Source organism: Bubalus kerabau, chromosome 15 (genome assembly GCF_029407905.1).
Source record: "Bubalus kerabau isolate K-KA32 ecotype Philippines breed swamp buffalo chromosome 15, PCC_UOA_SB_1v2, whole genome shotgun sequence".
NCBI lineage: Eukaryota > Metazoa > Chordata > Mammalia > Artiodactyla > Bovidae > Bubalus > Bubalus kerabau.
This window is the reverse complement of record NC_073638.1, coordinates 17,417,397-17,443,362: the sequence shown is the minus strand read 5'-3', so window position 1 is coordinate 17,443,362 and position 25,966 is coordinate 17,417,397. Positions and strand designations below refer to the sequence as shown.

At 41.1% G+C, this 25,966-nt stretch overlaps 1 protein-coding gene across 3 annotated transcripts in view; it reads right to left on the bottom strand.

The window, feature by feature from the left end:
- Positions 1-1,437: 1,437 nt before the first annotated feature.
- RAB39A (RAB39A, member RAS oncogene family) overlaps positions 1,438-25,966 on the bottom strand; it is a 63,149-nt gene continuing 38,620 nt past the window's right edge. The window contains exons 2-6 of one of the 3 annotated variants that reach the window (XR_008702796.1): positions 14,832-14,991; positions 3,363-3,431; positions 3,125-3,278; positions 2,340-2,480; positions 1,438-2,203 (exon numbers count right to left, since the gene is read on the bottom strand). The gene's annotated coding sequence lies outside the window, so the exon portion shown is untranslated. Of the gene's footprint in view, positions 2,204-2,339; positions 2,481-3,124; positions 3,279-3,362; positions 3,432-3,788; positions 3,921-13,074; positions 13,093-14,831; positions 14,992-25,966 lie in introns of those variants that run through there. The other 2 variants (XR_008702798.1, XR_008702797.1) reach the window with 2 other exon arrangements.

The window sequence follows — 25,966 nt, the reverse complement described above, 5'->3', positions numbered from 1 at the left end:
TTTTTAAGTTTTATTTATTTAAAAAATGCCTTTGGCCATGCCATGTGGCATGCAGAATTCTAGTTCCCTGACCAGGAATTGAACCTGTAACTCCTACACAGGAGTCTCAACCACTGGACTGCCATGGAAGTCCCAGAATTTTATTTTTTAATTATATAATACTTTTAATTCAAGAAAATATCTTTTAAAATCCTTATTTTAAAATCCTCAGTTTAGACAATTTACAAGAATGGACTATGAAAGTAATATTTTAGTAATCAAAATTAGAAAGTTACCTTCTACATGAAACTCAAATTTTTAGCTGAATTATATATGAATTGTCAAGAGTATTTTTGCTGTGCCAAAGCAACCTAGTAATTACAGTATAATAGATGGGTCCTGCTGTATTTTTGGTTAGTAACTTATTTCTTATAAAACTAAAATGTTCCCAGGCATCACAAGTCTAAGCAATGAGAACACATCAATATTAATACCTAAATTTTGCCATTTCTTCCACTGGCCTTCACTTCTTGCCCCTCAGTTTTGTTTGTTTTGTTTTGGTTCAAAATGTTCGGAATCAGTTCTGCTTGTGTTCTTCAGGTCCATTCAGGTCCATCATTTAGTTGACTACTTACAATATATTGGTGATTTCAGAGAATATATGTACTTAGAAATGCTAATTAGGAGCCAACTGAGAACAAATATAAGGGGACAAACAGATCTTGAAATATTTAAATCATGGTGGTAAAGCTATACTGGAAAATGAGTCTTGAAAGGAAGCTAAGTACTATTTTATTTTTCTCTCTGTCTCTTCTCTCTGAATAGAACTTGCCCACTTTGTTGTAGGCAGTTAGAGAACTCCAGACCTCCCTTAACTCTTGCAACTTGGAAGCAATGATGGCCTGGAATATATAAGAATCAGCTGTACTAGCAGGGACATCCTGTTACATCTATCTTTTATGTGATTTTCCACAAGTTAATTTCTATATTCAATAAAATTATAATAAAATACATAATTTTTATAGAAACTTGACAAGCCAATTAAAATGTGAGAGATAAAAATGTGAAAGAACAACAAAAAAATAATTTTAAAAAGCAAAAGAGGACTTGTCCAACTATATATCAAATGATGTGTTACTTTTTCCATGCTGGTTTTTCTTTTTTTAAAAAAGCTTTTTATTAAAGAAAATTTCAGGACCTCCCTTTGTGGTCCAGTGACTAAGACTCCATGGGCCCAAAGCAGGACGGGCAGATTCAACCCTTGGTCAGGTAACTAGATCCCACGTGCTGCAACTAAGACTTTGCATGCTGCAACTAAAAGGTCCTGCCTGCTGCAACTAAAGATTTTGTATGCTGCAATGATGACTGATGATCCTGTGTGCCACACTAAGACCTGGTTCAGCCAAATAAATAAATAAAAAGAAAATATCATAAGAGTAGGAAAAAGTACAATGGAACTCTGTGTGCATACTTTATTAGATTCCTATTGCTGTTGTAACAAATTAGCTTATAGTGGCTTCAGTTCAGTTCAGTTCAGTCGCTCATTCATGTCTGACTCTTTGCGACTCCACAAATCACAGCACGCCAGGCCTCCCTGTCCATCACCAACTCCCGGAGTTCACTCAGACTCATGTCCATCGAGTCAGTGATGCCATCCAGCCTTCTCATCCTCTGTCGTCCCCTTCTCCTCCTGCCCCCAATCCCTCCCAGCATCAGAGTCTTTTCCAATGAGTCAACTCTTTGCATGAGGTGGCCAAAGTACTGGAGTTTCAGCTTTAGCATCATTCCTTCCAACGAACACCCAGGGCTGATCTAGTGGCTTAAAACAATACAAATTTATTTTCTTACAGTTCTGGAGGTCAGAAGTCTAAAATCCAGGTGTTAGAAAGGCTGAATGTCTTCTAAAGGTTTCAAGCAAGAAACTATTCCTTATATTACTGAACACAAGTTTGTGTGCCTGACACACAGTGAGGCCAGCCAAATTGTCAGAGTTTGGAGCAGAGAAAGGTTCATTGCTAGGCCAAGCAAGGAGAACAGGTAGTTCATGCTCAAAAGCCCCAAACTCCCTGATAGTTTTCAGGGGAAGAGTTTTTGTAGGCAAAATATGGAGTGAAGGCTTCAGAGTGTGTGACTTTCTTCTGATTGGTTGGTGGTGAGCAGTGCTCCAGGAATCTTTTGCTCAGTCTGAAGTTGCAATCTTCCACCTGGCTGGGGGCCTTAGTTCCTGCAAAAGAACTCAAAGATATTGTTATGTATACAGTATTCCTTGAGGAGGAACCGAGACCTTTCCCCAAAGTGTCACTATTGTTTCTTTTTTATAAATGTCTTTTAAAAAATATTTATTTACTTATTTTACTTACTTAGCTGTGTTGCGGTTTAGTTGCAGCTTATGGGAACTTTCATTGCAGTGTGTGGGCTTCTCTAGTTGTGGTGCTCAGGCTTGGTTGTCCTGTAGGCATGTAGGATCTTAGTTCCCCACCCAGGGATTGAACCTGTATCCCCTGCAATGGAAGGTGGATTCCTAACCACTGGACCACCACTATTATTTTTTGACCACTCTTCCCTTGTTTCTGCATTCCCTCCCTTCCCTGATTAGCAACTGTTTGACTCTGCCCTTTGGAACTCAAGAGAAGGTCAAGGAAGCTGAATGAAGCCTATTTCTTACAACAAGAAATGGGGGATACAGAAAGGATTCGTGCCAGGGAGGTCCTATGATTTGTACCATAGGGTCTTATCAGCTTCACTTAGCTTTTCCATCTTCTAGTGGCTGCTCACCTTCCCTGGCTGGTGGCTCTTTGCTCCATCTTCCAAGCCAGCAACATGGCATCTTCTCCCTCTGACTCTTCTCTCTCTCTTGCTTCCTTGACCACATGCTCTTCTTTTTGTTTTGACTTTGACCCTCTTGCTTTCCTCTTATGACTCTTGTGATTATAATGGGGCCTTACATGGATAGTGAGGATAATCTTTCCTTCTCAAGATCCTTAATCCTTGGCCTGCAAAATTCTGCTTGCCAAGTAAGATAGTATATTCACAGGTTCTGGAGATTGAAACCATGCACTTCAGATTGGGACTTGAACCTGGGACTTGAACCTGGCCAAAATTGTGATTGGGACCTGAATCCACAGTCTTGACTATAATCACTCACCTGGTGTCTGGACTTACTGAGGTTCAGGTTCTTTGTGTCTCAGTACAGAAGAAATTTGGCAAGAGGCAAAGTAATAGGCAAGAAGTAGATTTCTTAATATAGGACACATGTGAGAGATGGGCTTCTCCTGTGGTTCAGATGGTAAATAATCTGCCTGCAATGCAGAAGACCCAGGTTTGATCACTTGGTCGGTGAGATCCCCTGGAGAAGGAAAGGGCTACCCACTCCAGTATCTTACCTGGAGATTTCTGTGGATAGAGGAGCCTGGCAGGCTGCAGTCCATCAGGTCGCAAAGAGTCGGACATGACTGAGGAATGAACACACTTGTGAGAGATGCAAGCTGACAGGTGAAGGGGCTCTTCCCTGAGCATTAAGTGGGCTACAATTTTATAATCAAAGCAAAGTGGGGAAAGGGGAAAAGACCACCTTCTTTGGGTAGATGTCAGGCTTATATCACTAGCTCCTCCTTTGTATCAGGCAGGAAATTGTCTAACCCTATGAGGTCATAGGATTATCATAGTGCTTATAGTAGAAGGGTGGTAACATTTTTCTTTCACCTAATGACCTGGGGCATGTCTTGTGCTTTTATTTATGGTTTTATAGTTAAGCAAGCCTGCTTTGTTCCACAATGTTTGGATAGCTTTCTTGAGCAGTCATAACTTACAGTGGGCTTCCAAAGTTTCTTAGGTTTCCATCTCTATTCACAGTTCCCTACTGGGACTTCTACAATTACCTGTATCCCTATCTTATTCTATCCCTATCATTTCCCCACCCCCCACCTGCCAGGTGTCTTAGCCCTTTATGCTTGAGGGGGAGAATGGGGTGATGACCATTCATTAACTACTTTCTGCTGAGTCTGGAGTTGGCCTGACTAGGAAAGCAGAAGAACACCTGGCTAACTGTCCCTTCTCTTTTGGGAGGGCCATAGGTGGCACTAGTGGTAAAGAACCTGCCTGCCAATGCAGGAGACATTAGAGACACAGGTCCGGTCCGTGGGTCAGGAAGATCCCCTGGAGGAGGGCATGGCAACCCACTCCAGTATTTTTGCCTAGAGAATCCCATGGACAAAGGAGCCTGGTGGGCTATAGTCAGTAAGGTTGCAAAGAGTCAGATACGACTGAGGCAACTTAGCACACTCGCAAGGCAATGTTGCTCGGTTAACATTATTTTTACAGCCATCATAGAGGTTAAATAGTGTAGGATAAGTCTATAAAAAACACAAATCAAGAGAAATACAACAATGAGCATCAAAACAGTCATTAAGAGAGATTGTAATCATGATCTTGGGGACTCAAACCATTTTCCCAAAATAGTTCCTAAATCTGGGAGAGGGTCATTTAGGGCCTCTATCTGTGCATGTGACTCAGTAATTGAGATACATTAGCAGATTTATCAGAGAAGGCGATGGCACCCCACTCCAGTACTCTTGCCTGGAAAATCCCATGGATGGAGGAGCCTGGTAGGCTGCAGTCCATGGGGTCGCTGAGAGTCAGACACGACTGAGCAACTTCACTTTCACTTTTCACTTTCATGCATTGGAGAAGGAAATGGCAACCCACACAAGTGTTCTTGCCTGAAGAATCCCAGGGACGGGGGAGCCTGGTGGCTGCCGTCTATGGGGTTGCACAAAGTCGGACATGACTGAAGTGACTTAGCAGCTTAGCAGCAGCAGATTTATCTGAAATAAATCATCCTGGTGGAAGCTACAGCAAGATATTTCTGCCATATATTCACTGGGTGCCATTAGGAGATATCCAGTATATTCCTGATCTCCTCGCTCATTTGTTATATTCCTAGCCAATGTTTCTAAGGATCCTAATGTGGTGACAAGAGACCCTAGATAACCATCCCATGTCTCTAGTCCTGTTTGCCCAGAGCACTCAAGAATGGTTTCTCTGTTCCAACATAAGGGAGCTCTGTTACTTGGTTGACCATATCCTGGAGTGAACCAAATGAATCCATCCCAAATCTGAATCAAATTGTATTCCCACAATCTTGTGTTCTTATCCTTGACCATGGAATATGCTATCTGATGGGCTTGGGTGACCGTTTTATTATGGGAGAATTTCAAAGAATGCCCATGACTTTGTACAATAGAGGCTATATGCCAATTAAGGGGGTCCTGCATAGTAATGGCGGAGAAGGCAATGGCACCCCACTCCAGTACTCTTGCCTGGACAATCCCATGGACGGAGGAGCCTGGTAGGCTGCAGTCCATGGGGTTGCCAAGAGTTGGACACGACTGAGCGACTTCACTTTCACTTTTCACTTTCATGCATTGGAGAAGGAAATGGCAACCCACTCCAGTACTCTTGCCTGGAGAATCCCAGGGACAGTGGAGCCTGGTGGGCTGCCATCTATGGGGTCGCACAGAGTCGGATACGACTGAAGCGACTTAGCAGCAGCATAGTAATGGACCTCTCCTTCAAAGTCATGCTTGTATTTCTCTCTTCTATGATTAAATCTCTTAATCCCAGCCAATCAGCCCCCTGGAATGGGGAAATCCACCATGGCAATCCAGAGGCACTGGAGAGGGGAAGTTGCCCACATTGCCAACAACTGGAATTATTAGTAAAATCCACATAAGCTTTAGCCAAAGTCAGGAAAACATTAGAACTTACCTTGGCCCTTGCCAAAGGAACACTGTATAAACAACCATGCAGCACAGTATAGCTTCTGATATAGAAATTCTTGCTGAACACTTATCTGTTTCAAAGGTGGTAATGTGGTCTCTTCTGGTTCTCTTCCAGCAATTGTAATAAATCAGTATATCCAGGTAAGCAAAGGGATCACAGAGCAAGGAGCAGGAGAATCTTGCCCATCCATATTGGTATTCCAGAAGTAATCTGCATATCTTATCTAAGGCTGTCTTTGAACAAGAATTTAAAATCTTGACAGGTTTACAAGAGTAAGCGGGTTCATTTCAAAAGAGTTATATGGTTTAACCCTTGAGATGTGGATTCAAGTGGGGTGCCCCTCTATTTTCATTGTAGTGGGAGTTGATAATATCACTTTGTAAGAACCCTTCCTTCTTGGTTCTAACTGATCATCTAGTGACCCCTTCTTTCCAGCTTTTGATTAAAACCAATCTCCAGGGTTGTTGCTAACAGTATTTTGTTGAGTCGCTTTACCCATGATCTATGAGAGTCAGTTGTACTTGTCCTAAGTTTGCAGCATAATCTCTAATAATAGCTATTTTTTTTATCTAATAAAAAGTCATTCATTAAGAAGGGTTTCCTATACATTAATTCATAGGGACTGAGTCTTAGCTTTTGTTTGGGGGCATGCCCTTATTCTCACTAGAGCAGTTGGTAGTATTTGGACACAGTTTTCCTGAGTCTCTTGGCATACTATGACTATAGTTTGCTTCAAAGTATAGTTCATTTTTTCCACTCTCCCTGAGGACTGGTGTCTCCATGCTGCATGACGGGAATAGTTTATGCCCAAGGTTTTAGCTACTTGAAGGGTAATTTTAGAGGTAAAGCCTGGTCCATTATCACTTTGTATAGATTGAGATATTCTGAAATGTGGGATTATCTCCTTAATCAAGTTCTTTGTTACCTCTTCTGTCCATGTGGGGAAAGCCTCTACCCATCTAGTGCATGTGTCTACCATTACAAGTAAATATTTGTATCCTCTGGACTTCGGCATCTATATAAAATAAATTTGCCAGTTCTCCCCTGGGTGGCTTCCCTGGCATTGAACAGGTTTAATCAATAGAGGAGAGAGTGATGCTGTTTTAGGATTATTTGGTAAACATGTGTCGCATGATTTGGTAAACTGGGCCACCACCATTTTTATTCCTTTACCCACAAACTTTGCAGTAAATTCCAAAGAGCTTCGCATTCATAGTGGATGGTTTCATGTAAGGCCTTGGTTGCTTTCCATTGCTGAGCTTGTGGAATCATAATTTTTTCATTTAACATGTAACATCCCCTTTGATTTATTAACCCTCTATTTTTAGCCCAATCCTCTTTTTCCTTGGTATAGCAAGTTTGTGGCATTTCATCTATCAAGCCTAGGGCTTTTAAAACTGACTCTATTCTATCTGCTGGTATGCGAGCTGCTTTCTTTGCTTCTTGGTCAACTTGGGGATTTCTCTTTTCAATTTCAAACCCAGAATCTGAGCCTGATGTCCCCTACAGTGAAAAAAGTGAAAGTGAAAGCTGCTCAGTTGTGTCCGACTCTTTGTGACTCCATGAACTAGTCCATGGAATTCTCTAGGCCAGATACTGGAGTGGGTAGCCTTTCGCTTCTCCAAGGGATCTTCCCAACCCAGGGATTGAATCCAGGTCTCCCGCACTGCAGGTGGATTCTTTACCAGCTGAACCACACAGTGAACTACAGCTATTTCTGGAGGATCTTGTCCTACCTTTAACAATTCAAGAATCTCTCTGCCATATTTAATAGGGGAATTTTTTGAGCTCAGCATACCTCTTTCTTTCCAGGTGGTGGCATGAGCATGGAGGATCAAGAAAGCATACTGAGAACCAGTATAAATTGTGGCTCATTTTCCTTTTGCTAGTTTAAGTGCCCTGGTCAGTGCTATAAGCTCAGCCCTTTGCGCTAAAGTCCCATTGGTAGAGGTCCTGAGCACTTATTATGGCATATCCTGCCTTTCTTTTTCCTTCTCCTATGAAACTATTTCTATCTGTATTCCATTCAACATCAGGGTTTTCAAGGGGAATCTCCTTTGGGTCAGGCCTCCTAGAATATACTTGTTCAAAAGCCTGTACACAATCACAAAGCAAAACTCCCTTTTCCTGATCTCCTCATACATGCAAATTGGGCAGAAAAGTTGCATGGTTTAAGGCTTGATATACATTGAAATCTACTTCTGGGTATGTAGAAGAAGGGCCTGATACTTAATGATGAATCCTCTGGTCATCCAATGGTTTCCCTTTGCTTGTAAAACAGAAACCACCTGATGGGGTGAGAGCACTGTCATCCTTTGGCCCAGCATCAGCTTAGCAGTCTTTAATAACTAAGGCAGTTGCTGCCACTGCTCGTAGGCAAGGTGGCAATCTTGCTGTTGTACGGTCCAGGCTCTTAGATAGATATGCAACAGGCTGATATGTGGGTCCTAAATGCTGAGTTAACACACCAAGGGCCATACCCCCTCCTTCAGTCACAAAGAGAAAAAATGTGTTTTTTTTTCTAAATTAGACAATCTCAGAGCAGAGGGATCTAATAATTTTCATTTTAGAGTTTGGAAGACCTGTTCTTCTATATCTCCCCAGTTTAGTGGTCATATAGTTTAGGAGCTCATATAATGGTTTGGTGTCTAGTCCATAACCAGCAATCCAAATCCAGCAACATTCAGTTACCCCTCAAAAAGGCCCTAAGCAGTTTTACTGTCTTTGGTGACCTTAATCTCTGAATTAACACCATTCTATCAGCAGATATAGACCTCTTCCCTGGGGTAAGCATGCATTCCAGATAATGAAACCTCTGTTTAGAAACTTGCATCTTAGACACTCCATAACCCTTTTTCCATAAATGAGTTAGAATCTTAACAGTGTTCTCATCCAATGCCTTCTTTGAAAAATTTGCTATTAAAATATCATCTACAGAGCATTTATAAATGGTGAATGAATCTTATTAAGAATAGTTTACAATAAAGGTATGCATTCTTTATAGTAAGGTATTAGTACATTATATCTTATTTATTTTAGCAAATCAGTATATTTTCTGTATTTAATTATAAAGTGTTAACTTAGTTTTTGAAGCTTATTTGCAAATACACTTTTTCCATTTGGCCTATGGTTTGTTGCCTACTTAGCTGAATATATAATGTCAGCTTATCCTAAGGCTGTCCTTAATTTACTTAAGAATTCATTGTAAGTAAAGTGCTCACAGTGTATAGGAATTCATATTTTGGAGGTGCTTGATATATCTACAAAGAAAAATTAGGAATTACTTTGTTATAGAATGCTCCTAGAAGTCTTTTCCCTAGAAGCCTTAATTGTGTTTATTAAAACAAAAAACAAAAAAAACCCTGTAATGTTAGACTTGTGTTCATGGAAGTAATTAAAGTACAACATTATTATAGTTTCAGAGTTGTATGTGATGTCATATTTTGTTTTTACTCTGTGTTTTTACTGAATGATCTATTCCCCATCCCAAGGAAAGCATGAAAAAAAATTAGGTTAACTGTAGCATGTGGCAACACAGTCTATATTTCATCTATTTTATTTTATTGAATACTGTCTGGATCTTTGGTTATCCTGTTTGAAGACAAAGGACAAATAAAACATAGTCAGAAAAAAAAGATCATTTACATATTGCAGAATAACACCATCTGTTAATTTTAATTCTCTTAGGTTTTGTGCCAAGGCATTCCCCAAAATATGTGGGCTATCCCTAAATCCTTGGGGGAGTCAAGTCCAAGGATATTGTTGGGTTTCTTTTTGTCTGGATCTGTCCACTGGAGGACAAAAAGAAACTAAGATTCTTTGGATAATGGAATGCAGAAAGCATCCTTTAAGTCTAGTGCAGTAAAGCAATTGGTTTCTCCTGGGATCTAAGTCAAGACAGTATAAGGACTAAGTACAATAGGATAGAGGGGTTCCACTGCTTCATTAACAACCTTAGACCTTGTACAAATAGATATTCCTCAGTAGGTCTAAGAATGGGTAATATCAATGTACTGGGGCTTCCCAGGTGGCCCATAGGTAAAGAATCTGCCTGCCAATGCAGGAGATGAAAGAAATGTGGTTTTGATCCCTGGGTTAGGAAGATCCCCTGGAGAAGGAAATGGCAACCTATTCCATAAGTATTCTTGCCTGGAAAATTCCATGGATAGAGGAGCTGGGTAGGTTACGGTCCACAGGTACAGTCCACTCAGACATGATCGAGTGACAAAGTGCATGCACACACACACAATATCAAGTATTACATGGTGACTGACAGAGTGCCAATAAAACATGCAAAACCAGTAAACCGTTCCAGGGTCTACTAAGGCTTCTATCTCAGCTTCAGATTCAATTATTCTTTTTTGCTTTCTGTTAGAACGATTTGGTGGTGAGGGTCATTCCTTTGCCCCTTGAGAAACAGAGTGGCCCCTAGCTTAGTTAATAAATCTTTTCCCATTAAAGAGATGGGACAATCAGGCACCAACATAAAGGAATGTAAAAACAGCTAACCATTGATGTTACACAAAAGGGGCTCCAGGAAAGTGTGCCCTTGTCTCTTGCCTGACAACCCCATTAAGTATTCCTTATGACTGCTAAAGTTTCCAACCCTTTGGGTTAAGGCTGAGAAGGTTGCACCAGGGTCTATGAGAAATTCTATTAAGTGGCCTGCCACATCAATGACCACCTGAGGCTTGACATTAGTTATGTAGATGGTATCTCTAGACAGAGCCACTCTCAACCATCAGTCTTCTGATTGCAAAACCATCAATGGTGGAGGCGTCCCTGTCACTCTCTGGCATCTGGGGCTTTCCCTCTGCCAATGTTTGCAAAGGGTGTATCAATCACAATCCTTCCTTCAGTGCCCCTCTATCCACACAGAGTACACTGGCCTTGTATAGGTACCCATGGGCCTTGTGGTCTGCTAGGGCCAGACCGGCCTGGAAAATCTAGCCTCCCAGTTGGTGGTCTCTGAGCAGACAAAGCCATTGCAATCGTTTGGGCCTTTTGCATATTTCTTTGGGTGCATTAGACCTTTTCGGTCATATCCCTATTATTGAAAACCAAATAAGTCTGTTGGAGCAAATTGTTCATTGGAATCTGAGGACCAGCAGTTGCTTTCTGAATTTTGCATCTGATGTCTGGGATACACTGGGATATGAAATGCATAGCTAAAATGGCCTGTCCCTTGAGGGAGGAGGGATCCAAGTTTATATACTTCTTAAAAGCTTCTACTAGTCTCTTTTGGAAGACTGAAGGATTTTCATCCTGTCCCTGTTGCACCTCTTTCACCTTTTCATCATTAACAGGTTTTACTCTAAGTTTCTTCGTGCTCTCTATTAAACAGATAATCATATGTTCCCGTCTATCTCTATCAATAGAATTCACCTGGTAATTCCACTGGGGATCTGCCCCAGGGACAGCATCATTTCCCACTGGATACATTGCATAGTTTTATCAGGCTTGAGCTGCCAGTTGGTCTGCATGGGATCTGGCCACTAGTATTACACGATGCTTTTCCTCAGGGGTACAGCAGTGGGATAGTAAGATCTGTAAATTCTCCAAGGTGAGATCAAAAGATCTCACTAGTCAGGTAAACCCCTTTGTAAGAGGTTCAGGATCCTCAGAAAAACTTCCCAACCTGTCTTCTGCCATACTTAGAACATACATTGAGAAAGGTACAGGGATTCTTGTTGTTCCTTGATTTTCATCAGGAACTTCTCTGAGGCAAAAGTCAGTTGGTAACTTACACTGCTGCAGGTGCTAGCTGGGCTAAGGGTGGGCCCATTGGGAAACTCAGGGTAAAAAGAAGAGGATCCTGAATATGGGGAAATATCTTTTCATTCCTAGCTGTGTCTTCCCCTGGGGCAACAGCCTCGGCTGGAGGGGGCTCCCACCTGAGGTGTGGCCCTTGTTGGAGCCACAGCTGCTTCTGGTATAGCGGCTACCACCTGGTGATTGAGGAGTAGCTCTAGCTGGAGGAGCAGCTCCTCCTTGTGGAGGGTTTGATTATCTGACGGCCCTTTGGTGTAGATCAGTTAAAATGTCTTCTATGTCCTTGCTAGAATTATCCCCCAAGATACACGTGCCTTAAATTCCTTTTCAGTCTCAATGTCTAAATACAAGGCCACGAAAATTTGAACACTCAGAAGCTCATTTCATTTAAATTTCCTTCTACAATATAAAAGAAAGTGTTAGTTGCTCAGTCATGTCTGACTCTTTGCAACCCCATGGACTGTGGCCTGTCCATGGGATTCTCCAGGCAAGAATACTGGAGTGGGTTGTCATTTCCTTTTCCAGGGAGTCTTCCTGACCCAGGGGATCTTCCTGACCCAGGGGTTGAATCCAGGTCTCCTGCATTGCAAGCAGATTCTTTACTGTCTGAGCCACCACCGCAATACAGTATCATAACTCAGGGACCTGTTTAGTGGCCACTTTTCTTGGCTTCGTAACTCATATTGTGGCCAAACCTGATTACATAACCTCATGGACTGTAGCCTGCCAGGCTCCTCTGTCTATGGAATTCTCCAGGCAGGAATACTGGAGTGGGTAGCCATTCCCTTCTCCAGGGGATCATCCTGACCCAGGGATCAAGCCTGGGTCTCTCACATTGCAGGAAGATTCTTTACCATCTGAGCCACCAGGGAAGCCTACATACCCTAATACGTTTCTTTCTTTTTTTTTTTTTCATTTAAATTTCTGTTGTCTGAACTTCTCCCCATCTGGAGGATATGGCCCAGAGGGGTATTGGTTGGGGCTGATGCAGCCTGACTCACTTCAGACCTAAACCTGAGATGATGTCTCTAACTCCCATGTTATCCAAAATTCCAGTCTTAAGTCAAAATCCACACAATTTGGTCAAGATTTGCACTTATGATTTTAGATTTATCCCTTCTAATGTAGTCTCCCACCCAGGTGTTAGTGCCCAAAGAGTTGTCACAAAGAAACAGCACAGCCCCGGCCACCATCTTGGATTGCAAAACCACTAGCTGTGGTGATGGAACAGCCATTCCACAGGAAGAACTCCAGTCGGAAGAGCAGGGTGTGAGGCCTCTGCACGTGGCCCCCTGTGAGCACATGAAACCCGACTAAGCACAAAGGGGGGAAAAGGGGGCTTCTGGTTCAAGATGGCAGACTAGAAGGATGTGCGCTCATCTGCTCCCGTGAGAGCTCCAAAATCACAGCTAGGTGTTGAACAACCATTAATAGGAGGACACTGGAACCCACTAAAAAAACATAGCCCAAGTACAAAGTCAAAGAACAAGCCACAGCAAGGTGGTAAGAGGGACACAATCACAATAAAAACAAATTCCATACCTGCCATATGGGTGACCCACAAACTGGAAAACAATAATACCAAATAAGTTGTCCCACTGTTGTGAAGATTCTGAACCCCACATCAGGCTTCCAGCCTGGGGTTCTGACAACAGGGCTGGGAATCCCCAGGGAATCTGACCTTGAAGGCCAGAGGGATTTGATTATAGAACTTCCATAGGACTGGGGGAAACAGAGACTCCAGTCTTGGAGGGCACAAACAAAACCTTGCATGCACCAAGACTCAGGGGAAAGGAAAAGTGACCCCACAGGAGACTGAACTAAAACTACCTGCAAGTGTTGGAGGGTCTCCTATGGAGGATTGGGTCTGCAGGGGCTCACCACAGGGATGGAGGCACTGGCAGCAGCAGTCTGGGAAGGTCCCCCTTGGCTTAAACCCTCTTGGAGGTTGACATTAATCCGACCATGGAACTATCAGCAGATAATTGGATTAAAACTTTACTGAGCAAGGCCCTGCCCATCAGAGAAAGATCCTGTTTTTCCTACTACCAGTCCCTCCCATCAGGAAGCTTACACAAGCCTCTTAGCCTGCTCCATCAGAGGACAGACAGAAGAAGCAAGAAGAACCACAGTCCCATAGTGACTAAAACAAAAACCACATTACAGAGAATTAATCAGAAAAAAGAGGAAGCTATGTTCCAGATGAAGGGACAAGATAAAACCCCAGAAAAACAACTAAATGAGGTAGAGATAGGCAACCTTCCAGAAAAAAATTCAGAATAATGATAGTCAAGATGATTCCGGATCTTGGAAAAAGAATGGAGACAAAGATAGAGAAGATGCAAGAAATGTTTACTAAAGAGCTAGAACTAAAGAACAAACAAACAGAGATGACTAATACTCTAGAAGGAATCAATAGCAGGCAGAAGAATGAATAAATGACCTGGAGGACAAAATGGTGGAAATCACTGCTGCAGAACAGAATATAGAAAAAAGGATGAAAAGAAATGAAGACAGCTGAATTTTATAATCAAAGGAAAGTGGGAAAGGGAAAAGATTGCCTTCTTTGAGTAGATGTTACTAGGATTATCATGGTACTTATTCAAATTAGTTGAAGGGTGGCAACATATTTCTTTCACCTGATGACCCACAGAATATCTTGTACTTTTATTTATGGTTTTATAGTTAAACAAGTCTGCTTTGTTCCATGACATTCTGATAGCTTTTTTGAGCAATCATAACTTACAGTGATCTGCCAAATTTTCCTGTTTCCCTCTATTCACAGTCCCCCACTGGGACTTCTACCACTACCTGTATAACTATCTTAGTCTAACCCTATCAAAGTTAGGACATGAACATCTGAGGCATTATTTTGTCTTCAGTTCACAGCAACAACTCATAGTCACTCTTTTGCCATGTATACTCCAATCCACTTCTAATCTATTACTTTGAAGCAAATTCCTCACAGCCTATTATCTCACTCATAAGCATTTTAGTATGTATCTCTAAAACATTAAGAGCTCATTTAAAAACCATTATAATACTATTGCAGGAAGGGGGACCCCTTCCCAGGGCCCGACAGTGGGCTCTTGTCTAATATTCAGAAATTATTTGTTCGAGGAGACACCCGTTCTGACAAAGCCAGAGACTTTATTGGGAAGAGGTGCCCAGGCAGACAGCAGCAGGATAAGGAAAGTCAGGAGAACTGCTCTGCCATGTGACTCACAGTCCCAGGTGTTATGGTAGCGGGGTTAGTTTCCAGCCTATCTCTGGCCAATCATTCTGACTCAGGGTCCTACCTGCTGGTGCACACATCTCTCAGCCAAGATGAATTCCAGTGAGAAGGATTCTGGAAGGTTGGTAGGACATAAGGACTGAAGACTCCTCTCTCCTTTGGATCTTTCCCGAATTCTTCTGGTTGGGGGGAGCTTGTTAGTTCCTCTTCCTTACCAGGACCGCCTATTAGAAGATAACTCATCCAGGTGGTTACTATGATGCCTGGCCAGGGTGGGTGGTTTCAGTCAGTGGTTCTACTAACAATACCATTATCACACCTAAAACTCAACACATAATGTGTTAATATCACTGTTTCATATTCACCTTTCTTTGTCACAAAATGCTTCTTTACAGTTAAAACAGGCTCACATGATCAATATAACACATATGATCAATATATCCCTTAAATCTCTTTTAACTTACAAGTTTCTACAGTGGACATTGAGATATCCCATCCTGATCCCCTCTTGTGAAGGACTTATTGCACCAGCTCTGCTGTCCAACATTCCAGCAGACTACATTCAGCTGTTAGTTCCCTCAGGAATTGCCTCAGATGCAGAGCCATCTCACCCAAAGCCATACCCAAGGCCACACCTCCTCTGGAAGGCCCATTTCTGGCAATTTATCAACAAAAAGGAATAAAGGCCTCAACATCTCAGCTTAACTGTCTCACAGTCAGCTTCCTTCCTGTCTCACAGACAGCTTCACAGTCATACATCCTGTGATAGTTGCTACCAGGAGGTTTTTCAATAGAAGAGCAACTAAAATGAGGTTTTGAAATGAAATCACTTCTTACTAGTATGCTAAGTACACCATCAAAGGTTAAAACTTTCCCCAGTGATGAATACATGCCAGAACAGAACAGCTGGTGTGATATATAAGGCACTTGAGTAATATGTGCTAACTATATGGGTAATTATAGTTAAGGTTGCCATTGCCTTCTCCGATAAGGACAGTGGTATTGGGTGGCTATCATTTAGCACAAGAGTATAAAAATGCAAAGCTGAGAGCAATAACTGCCAATTGGAAAGTAAGTCTGAAATCTAGAAGGTTCTCTCATACCTTACAAAGAGGCTTTCATCTCTTACAGTCGGAGGATAGAGAAAGCCAAGATTTTAATCATTAAGGTAAATGGGCTTCAAGAGAGTTAAACTCCCTGTAAGGCAGGTCTTTTATGCCAAGGTCAGGCCCTGAATGAGAAAGAATGGACACATGGAGTGAAGTCATCTAGTTTGATGACTTAAAACATCTTGAATTGCCAAATTCCCCCGAACCTTCTGAGGCTGAGAAGTCCACACGCCCCTATTAAGAACTCACACATCTCCCTTGGCTTGTTGATGATATGGATTTTTTTTTTTCCTCATAAGGCAACATGTGCCTCCCTTCTTAGCCTTAACAAGGGTTAAGTCACAATATAACCTAGTCAAGAATATGCTGAGTCTGATAATGGAAAAAAGAGACTATATTCCAAAAGGAACTGCAGGACTTCCAGGATGTGCTGTCAGGGTCTCAGGGATTAGACATACTATTGATGTCTAAAGGTGCTTGATCAGCAAGCCAGAATATAAGGTTGGATAAGGAAATTTTATTGATTTGGGAACACTGTCACAGATATTATATTTAATACTCTGGCAAAGACCTCAGGAGGTGGTGCCAACTTTCTCCCAGGATGCCTTCTAGAAACAGAAAAAGTAACATCCAACACTTGCCATGACTGATGGTAGGGAAAGGGATAAAAGTCTCAGAAAAAAGAGCATGCTGAAGGGGATACACTTTGTAAAGGGGAAAATTCTCCAGATGAATGTCCTGGTAAGAAGGACACCTATGTCACTAAGTTCAGTTTTAGCTCTTCTCTGCAGGCTAGGGCTTATGGTAGGGAGGTCATTACAGAACTAGGGTTCCCAACAGGAATAGGGATGATAGTATACCACTGTCCCCCTTTGCCTGAAAAAGCAATGAAGCTATTCTTTTCTACTTCACCCACAACTCTGTCTGTCCCTGAGATTTGATTTGGCACCAATTCACAGAGGCAGTTTTCCACATCACACTCTGCAGCATCTCAGCAAATGTACATAGTAATGGCTTCTCTTTCCCTTCCTCCTCAAAACATACAGCTATTTGTTTGGGTGACTATGACCTGGGGAAAAGGGAATACTTATATATTTCAAGACCATTGGCCATGGGGGACGTAACATAGCAGGCCTGACTACTGTGCTTTGAAAGATCTGCTTACAAGGTTGGCCTTGGTTGGCATCTGGAAACTTGGATTTCAAGAAGGTTCTCATTATCCCCAGAATTGATAAGAGTGGCTTATGATGCCAAAACTGTACAAATAAGTGGTTTATGCTGAATATGTGCCAGGTAGAGGCTGCTGATGTGATCAGCCCCAATAAAAACTCTGGGAGCTGAGTCTCAATGAGCTCCCATCATGGACAACATTTCTTAAGTGTTGTCACAAGTTTTTGCTGGGGGGATTAAGCACATCCTATGTGATTTCACCTGGAAAGGACCCTTGGGGTCTCGTGACTGTTTTCCCCCAGGCTTTGTTCCATGCACCTTTTTCCCTTGGCTGATTTTGCTTTATATCCTTTGCTGTAATAAATCACAGCCATGAGTAGATTATCTGCTGAGTTCTCTGAATCTTTCTGTGAATTACTGAAACTGGGTATGGTCTTGGAGATCCCCTTTGACAGGGACTGATCACTCATTGAAGGATAATCACATTGGACCTTTACAGTCATGAAAGGTATGCAGATTTGTCCACATTGGGATAGGTACATATTGCGTATGGTTTTACCTTCACTGTTTGCAATGCTTTTGGCTTCATGGCCATACTTGAACTCAAAGGATTCCCTTATAGCTTTGGGTCTGATCAAAGAACTAACTTCACAGCAAAGGAAGTACAGCACTGGGTTCATGCTTATGGAATTATTTGGTCTTCCTGCATACCTCATTACCCAGAAGCAGCTGGCCTAACTGGAAGGTAAAATGGCTTACTGAAGACTCAGTTACAGAGTCATACAGGAGATAAAATCTAAAAGGATGAGGTTCAATATTAAAGAATGAAGTATATGCTTTGAATCAGTTCAGTTCAGTTGCTTAGTCGTGTCCGACTCTTTGCGACCCCATGGACTGCAGCACACTGAATCAGAGACCATTATATGCTATAGTTTTCCTATATCCTGAATACATGGGTCTGGGAATCACAAAACAGAAGTATGGGTGACTCCTTTAATTATACATTGAGTTTTTCTATCAATTTAACTCACAGATTTTAAAATATTTTACTACACTATTATTCATTGTGACACTCATATTGTCCCAGTTTTAGCCTCTTCAGATTTGCTTCCAAGTCCCTTTGCTATGTCCACAGTGTTCTTTGATAGCTTTTTTACTTTCTGATGTGATAAGATACCCAGGGTCATTTTGTTCATTTCCCGCTCCAGACCAAGAATCAGGCATGTCATAAAAGAGCCCTGGCTCTTTTCAGTGCAAAATAGTACTTGGACACCAGAGTCTGGATGTTGGTGGATGTGGGAAGGACTGAGAGCAACTGATTTCGTCATTGTGACACCTATATTTTAAAAATTCAGTAAATGAAAATGTGGTAAGCTCAACAATAGAACAATAATCAATGAAACTGAAGTCTGGAAGCAACTTTTGTATCAGATCAGATCAGATAAGTCGCTCAGTCGTGTCCGACTCTTTGCGACCCCATGAATCGCAGCACGCCAGGCCTCCCTGTCAATCACCAACTCCTGGAGTTCACTCAGACTCACGTCCATCGAGTCAGTGATGCCATCCAGCCATCTCATCCTCTGTCGTCCCCTTCTCCTCCTGCCCCCAATCCCTCCCAGCATCAGGGTCTTTTCCAATGAGTCAAGTCTTCGCATGAGGTGGCCAAAGTACTGGAGTTTCAGCTTTAGCATCATTCCTTCCAAAGAAATCCCAGGGCTGATCTCCTTCAGAATGGACTGGTTGGATCTCCTTGCAGTCCAAGGGACTCTCAAGAGTCTTCTCCAATACCACAGTTCAAAAGCATCAATTCTTTGGCGCTCAGCCTTCTTCACAGTCCAACTCTCACATCCATATATGACCACAGGAAAAACCATAGCCTTGACTAGACGAACCTTTGTTGGCAAAGTAATGTCTCTGCTTTTGAATATGCTATCTAGGTTGGTCATAACTTTCCTTCCAAGGAGTAAGTGTCTTTTAATTTCATGGCTGCAGTCACCATCTGTAGTGATTTTGGAGCCCAGAAAAATAAAGTCTGACACTGTTTCCACTGTTTCCCCATCTATTTCCCATGAAGTGGTGGGACTGGATGCCATGATCTTCGTTTTCTGAATGTTGAGCTTTAAGCCAACTTTTTCACTCTCCACTTTCACTTTCATCAAGAGGCTCCTGAGTTCCTCTTCACTTTCTGCCATAAGGGTGGTGTCATCTGCATATCTGAGGTTATTGATATTTCTCCTGGCAATCTTGATTCCAGCTTGTGTTTCTTCCAGTCCAGCGTTTCTCATGATGTACTCTGCATAGAAGTTAAATAAATAGGGTGACAATATACAGCCTTGACATACTCCTTTTCCTATTTGGAACCAGTCTGTGGTTCCATGTTCAGTTCTAACTGTTGCTTCTTGACCTGCATACAAATTTCTCAAGAAGCAGATCAGGTGGTCTGGTATTCCCATCTCTTTCAGAATTTTCCACAGTCGATTGTGATCCACACAGTCAAAGGCTTTGGCATAGTCAATAAAGCAGAAATAGATGTTTTTCTGGAACTCTCTTGCTTTTTCCATGATCCAGCGGATGTTGGCAATTTGATCTCTGGTTCCTCTGCCTTTTCTAAAACCAGCTTGAACATCAGGAAGTTCACAGTTCACATATTGCTGAAGCCTGGCTTGGAGAATTTTGAGCATTACTTTACTAGCGTGTGAGAGGAGTGCAATTGTGCAGTCATTTGAGCATTCTTTGGCATTGCCTTTCTTTGGGATTGGAATGAAAACTGACCTTTTCCAGTCCTGTGGCCACTGCTGAGTTTTCCAAATTTGCTGGCATATTGCGTGCAGCACTTTCACAGCATCATCTTTCAGGATTTGGAATAGCTCAACTGGAATTCCATCACCTCCACTAGCTTTGCTCATAGTGATGCTTTCTAAGGCCCACTTGACTTCACATTCCAGGATGTCTGGCTCTAGGTGAGTGATCACACCATCGTGATTATCTGGGTCATGAAGATCTTTTTTGTACAGTTCTTCTGTGTATTCTTGCCATCTCTTCTTAATATCTTCTGCTTCTGTTAGGTCCATACCATTTCTGTCCTTTATCGAGCTCATCTTTGTATGAAATATTCCTTTGGTATCTCTGATTTTCTTGAAGAGATCCCTAGTCTTTCCCATTCTGTTGTTTTCCTCTATTTCTTTGCATTGATCGCTGAAGAAGGCTTTCTTATCTCTTCTTGCTTTTCTTTGGAACTCTGCATTCAGATATTTATATCTTTCCTTTTCTCCTTTGCTTTTCACTTCTCTTCTTTTCACAGCTATTTGTAAGGCCTCCCCAGACAGCCATTTTGCTTTTTTGCATTTCTTTCCTATGGGAATGGTCTTGATCCCTGTCTCCTGTACAATGTCATGAACCTCATTCCATAGTTCATCAGGCACTCTATCTATTAGATCTAGGCCCTTAAATCTATTTCTCACTTCCACTGTATAATAGACAGTGCTAAAATATAGAAATGTAAATCTATGTGATAAAGATGGCAATTCAAATGTTTGGACAAAGGAAGGAATGACATTGGCACAATGGATTATTTAGACTAAATAGAGTTGGACTGTGACGAAAGCTGAGTGCTGAAGAATTGATGCTTTTGAACTGTGGTGTTGGAGAAGACTCTTGTGAGTCCCTGGGACTGCAAGGAGATCCAACCAGTCCATTCTGAAGGAGATCAGTCCTGGGTGTTCTTTGGAAGGACTGATGCTAAGGCTGAAAGTCCAATACTTTGGCCACCTCATGCGAAGAGTTGATTCATTGGAAAAGACTCTGATGCTGGGAGGGATTGGGGGCAGGAGGAGAAGGGGACGACAGAGGATGAGATGGCTGAATGGCATCACCGACTCGATGCACGTGAGTCTGAGTGAACTCTGGGAGTTGGTGATGGACAGGGAGGCCTGGTGTGCTGCACTTCATGGGGTTGCAAAGAGACGGACACGACTGAGCAACTGAACTGAACTGAACTGATTCAGAAATAAATTCCTATGTCATACCATCATGTGTAGGTAAGTTCTGATATGTAAAAGAATAAACATCAAAAGCAAAATGTAGGAGAGTATTTTATAATTGGGGTCAGGGAAGAAATTCCTACCCAAGACAGAAATTCTAGAAAACAAAAGAAAACAAAAATTGTACAACAAAAATACCATGCTGCTGCTAAGTCGCATCAGTCGTGTCCGACTCTGTGTGACCCCACCAGGCTCCCCCGTCCCTGGGATTCTCCAGGCAAGAACACTGGAGTGGGTTGCCACTTCCTTCTCCAATGCATGAAAGTGAAAAGTGAAAGTGAAGTCGCTCAGTCATGTCCTACTCTTAGCGACCCCATGGACTGCAGCCTACCAGGCTCCTCTGTCCATGGGATTTTCCAGGCAAGAGTACTGGAATGGGTTGCCATTTCCTTCTCCAAAGATACCAGAAGCAAGTAATAACTGGTTGGAAGAAAGTAACTTCAACACACAAAACAAGGGACTTCCCTGGTGGTCCAGGATAAGGGTCTGTGCTCCCAGTGCAGGCGGTTCAGATTCCATCCCTGGTTGGGGAACTAAGATCCCACATCCTGTAGCTAAGCCCATGCCCTGCAACTAGAGAAGTCCATGTGCCACAGTGAAGACCCAGAGCAGCCAAAATCAAATAAAAACAAATGATTTTTATCTGTACTATAGAAAGCTTTACTTAAAAAACAGTAAGAAAAATTCTAATAATCCAGTTGAAAAAGAATATCAGTAGGCAATTCACCAAAGAAAAAAATCAATGATCAATAAATTTATGAAGGCTGCTCAGCCTCAGGACAGAAAAATACAAATTAAAATGAGAAAAAAATTTTTTCCAGTATTTAGTATTAATAAAGATGTGAGGGGAACAAATTTTTTTGGCTGTGCCATGCAGCTTGTGCCATGTAGCTTAGTTCCCCAACCAGGGACTGAACCCTGGCCCTTGCAGCAGAAGTGCTGAGTCCTAACCGCTGGACTTCCAGGGAATTACCAACAGATGTTGTTTTATTTTCTTTTTTGAGACTATCACTGACTTCTTTTTAAATGAAATTTGGCAATAGCTACTGAAAAATGTGCAATGCCCTTTGACCCAGCAAGGACACTTTTAGGAATCTATCATATAAACCACCCACACATTTGCACCAAAATATGTTCACTAATATGTTCATTGTAACATTATTTATAGTAGAAAAATTGGAAGAAATATAAATTTCTACTATTAAAAGTAGATATGATAATTCCCTTTATATTGTGGTACTCTATGAAACTGTCGGAGAAAGCAATGGCACCCCACTCCAGTACTCTTGCCTGGAAAATCCCATGGGCAGAGGAGCCTGGTAGGCTGCCATTTATGGGGTCACACAGAGTCAGACACGACTGAAGTGACTTAGCTTAGCTTAGCTATGAAGTTGTCAAAGAGAAAAATCAATGTATGTCAACAGAGATTTCCAAGATCTTTATTATGTGTAAAAAGCAAGTAACAGAATAATATAAATGAATTTCATTTATGTAGTCCCTCCTCCACCGTCTATAGCATGGGTAAATACATAAGAAAATGACATGAAGGATACACATAAAATTGCCAACAGTTATTTTCTCTCCAAGGAGAATGGAATTGACTTAGGATAAAAGGAGTCTTTCATTTTCTACTTTATGTATCTCCCTTCCTATATATATATATTTCTTTTTACATTACTAAGAGGAAATAAATTAAATATTGACATAATTATTTTCAGAAATGAGTCTAACAGTGATTATTCTGTCACCACTCTATTTTTCTATATTTTCCAAATTTTGTACAATTAGCTAGTATTCATTACATAATGTGAACACTTCTGTTAAAATGTGTGTGTGTGTTTGTCGCTCAGTCAATTCTGTCTGTTTGCGACCCCACAGCCTGCCAGGCTCCTCTGTCCATGGAATTCTCCAGGCAGGAATACTGGAGTGGGTTGCCATTTCCTTCTCCAGGGCATCTTCCTGATCCAGGGATCAAACCCCGGTTTCCTGCATGGCAGGCGGATTCTTTACAGTCTGAGCCATCAGGGAAGCCCAAAATGATGGTACCATCTTAGAAACATTATGCTGATTTAAAGAAGTCAGTCATCAAAGACCACATATTTTACAATTCAATTTATATGAAATGTGCAATATAGGGACACAAAGTAGATCAGTGTTTGTTTAGGACTCTGGTAGTGTGGTGGAGAGGGTATTGGGAGTGACAGCTAGAGAGTACAGAATTTCCTTTTTCAGGCGACACAAATGTTCTGAAACTGATTGCGGCGATGACTGCACAACTTTGAGTGTACTAAAAACCATTTAACTGTACACCTTAAGTGGGTTTTGTATGTAAACTATGTCAACAAAGCTGTTACCAAAATATCTTTTAAAAAACAATGCTGATAACCATTTTATATATAACTAAGAAGTCCAATCCTTTGACCTACAGTTCTTAGCACAGAGTGCATGTGCACTGTTGGTGGTGATGACTTCCCAGAATTGCTTTAGGGACATGACGGCCTATGCTCATTCAAGCACCTGTCCATCTGGTCAATGCTGCTAGGGATCACCAACAATCCTTGCTAAAGCGTTCTTCTCTGACTCCAAGAATCGGACCAGTGAGATAGCTGTTATTAACAATTAGTTCCTGGCACATCACAGGGATTAAAACCAGCTTCATGGCAAGTTTGTAGTTAAAAGAATTTTCCTAAAAATAAAATAAAAATTATAGGTGACATTTATCAAGTGCTTACTATGTACCAATCATTGTTGTAAATATTTTACATGTAAAACTGTTTATGTATGCTGAAGTTAAGAAAATTTTGTGTGGTTTACCAGCTCAATTCAAAATCTATTAAGTTCCTACTATGTGAGAGGCTGAAGCATGACAAAGATGAACCAAGTACAAAAATGTCACAAATTCTGAAATATCTGTTAAAGCAAGTTGGATGATCATGTTCCCTTTTCTGCAATTCTGAAATCCAAAAAACTCTGAAAATCTGAAATTCTTTTGATAACTCATTTGGCAACAAAAATTTGACCTGATCTCGTTATTGATAAACTTGTCTTTTTAGTGTGAATATTCATACATTTTGTTGCATATATGTTAATGTTTGATTATACTGTTCTATCCCATACTCTGCCAAGGTATTATGTAATATATTAGAGATTTCAGATCTCAGATTCTTATTCATACTTCACTTGTGAATAAATACACACATGTATTTAGTAGTTGCTTCTGCTTTAAAAGCACCGCTAAAGATGGCGCACTAAAAATAATGTAACAATCATGTGACAATGAGTTCTCATTCTCATTCTTTTTATTCATTATTTAAAATCAAATAACATACTTCAAAAACTATGCCATATTTTTCTTCCATTGGCTGTCATTCTGAAAAAATTGCAAGAGAAATTGTAGCAAAACATGTTTGTTCCTCCATGGAATATATAAACTAAAACTAAATATATGGATCCCACATTAAATAGGATTAACTCAGCATAATCATCATCAATGAATAGTCACTGAATGTCACATAGATAATGTTTTAGGCACTATTAAAAAAATGATGAAAAATTTATCCAGAGACATAACAACAAGGAATACCAGTTTTTTAATATCTTTAAATTTTTTCTTTTATATTTATTCTATATCATAATGATGTGAATTAGATTGTATAGTAATTGATTAGATTGTCATAGCTCATCACTCATGTGTTATTAAGATTTTGGAAATACCAAGTCATGTAGCAGTTCATTCAGGTTCCGGAGAACAGTTTGTTAGTTATTTTAAGATCAGTTGCTCAGGAAAGTTTAGTGAGAAAACTGGAATTTAGAAAGATTCTGAAGCAGAGATGGTTGTTTATCAGCTGTGGAATATCCAAAGGTAGGTTCTGATTGGGAATGCATTCTACTATTTTAAAATACTAAAAATCTAACTTTAAAGCCTTCATAGACTTTATTTTTTCTTAATGATTTCCTTTGCATTTCCAACTGAATCTCTTCAGGCAGTTACTGGGGAACAAATGAGTTAGCTTATCAAACAGGTCTTTAGTCTTTTGAATGCTTCTATGTCATAACTAAGGAAATAGAGTGCACTCTTTTAAGTTGTAGAAGAAACACTATTCAGTCGACCTAAGAAAGAATTGGAAAATTTTATTTAAGCCGAATTTGAGAAATAAAACCTGGGAAGTGTATCTCAGAAAGCTCTGAGAACTATTCTACTTGTTGTAAGTCAAGGCATAGTTTACAGTTCTTTGAGACAGAAGGCTGTACATCAAATGACATATTATTAATGACAGTTTACATAATCCAGGTCTAAGTGTCATCGTGGTAGGTTATGTGATCCTTTATAAGACCAAGAAGGAATGTTATCTTTTAAGGAGTTGTCTTTTTGATGTTAGGCCAATGGTGCTCTTAATGATTGAGCAGGTATTCCTGCTGATGAAAGAGATTTGGTTGATGCACAGTGGGGGAGAGAGGAGGCCAAAGGGCAGAGAAGAATTCTTTTGTTTAGATTTTTCTTATCTTGCCATATCTGTGAATTTTATTTCACAAAGTCAAAGGAAACTGTGTTCTTCTTTTTATAATTTCATTTACATACTTATTTTTGCTTTGCTAGGTCTTCATTACTATGCATGAAGCCTTCTCTAGTTGTGGTGAGCAGGGGCTACTCTCTAGCTGTTGTGTGCGGGCTTCTCATTTTGGTGGCTCTCTTGTGGAGCACAGGCTCTAGGACGCAAGGGCTTCAGAAATTGAGGAGCCTGCGCTCAGTAATTGTGGCTCGCAGGTTCTAGAGCGTGGGTTCAGTAGTTGTGGCACATGGGCTTAGTTGCCCTGCGGCATGTGGGATCTTCCTGGATCAGGGATGGAACCAGTGTCCTCTGCAGTGCAAGGCAGACTTT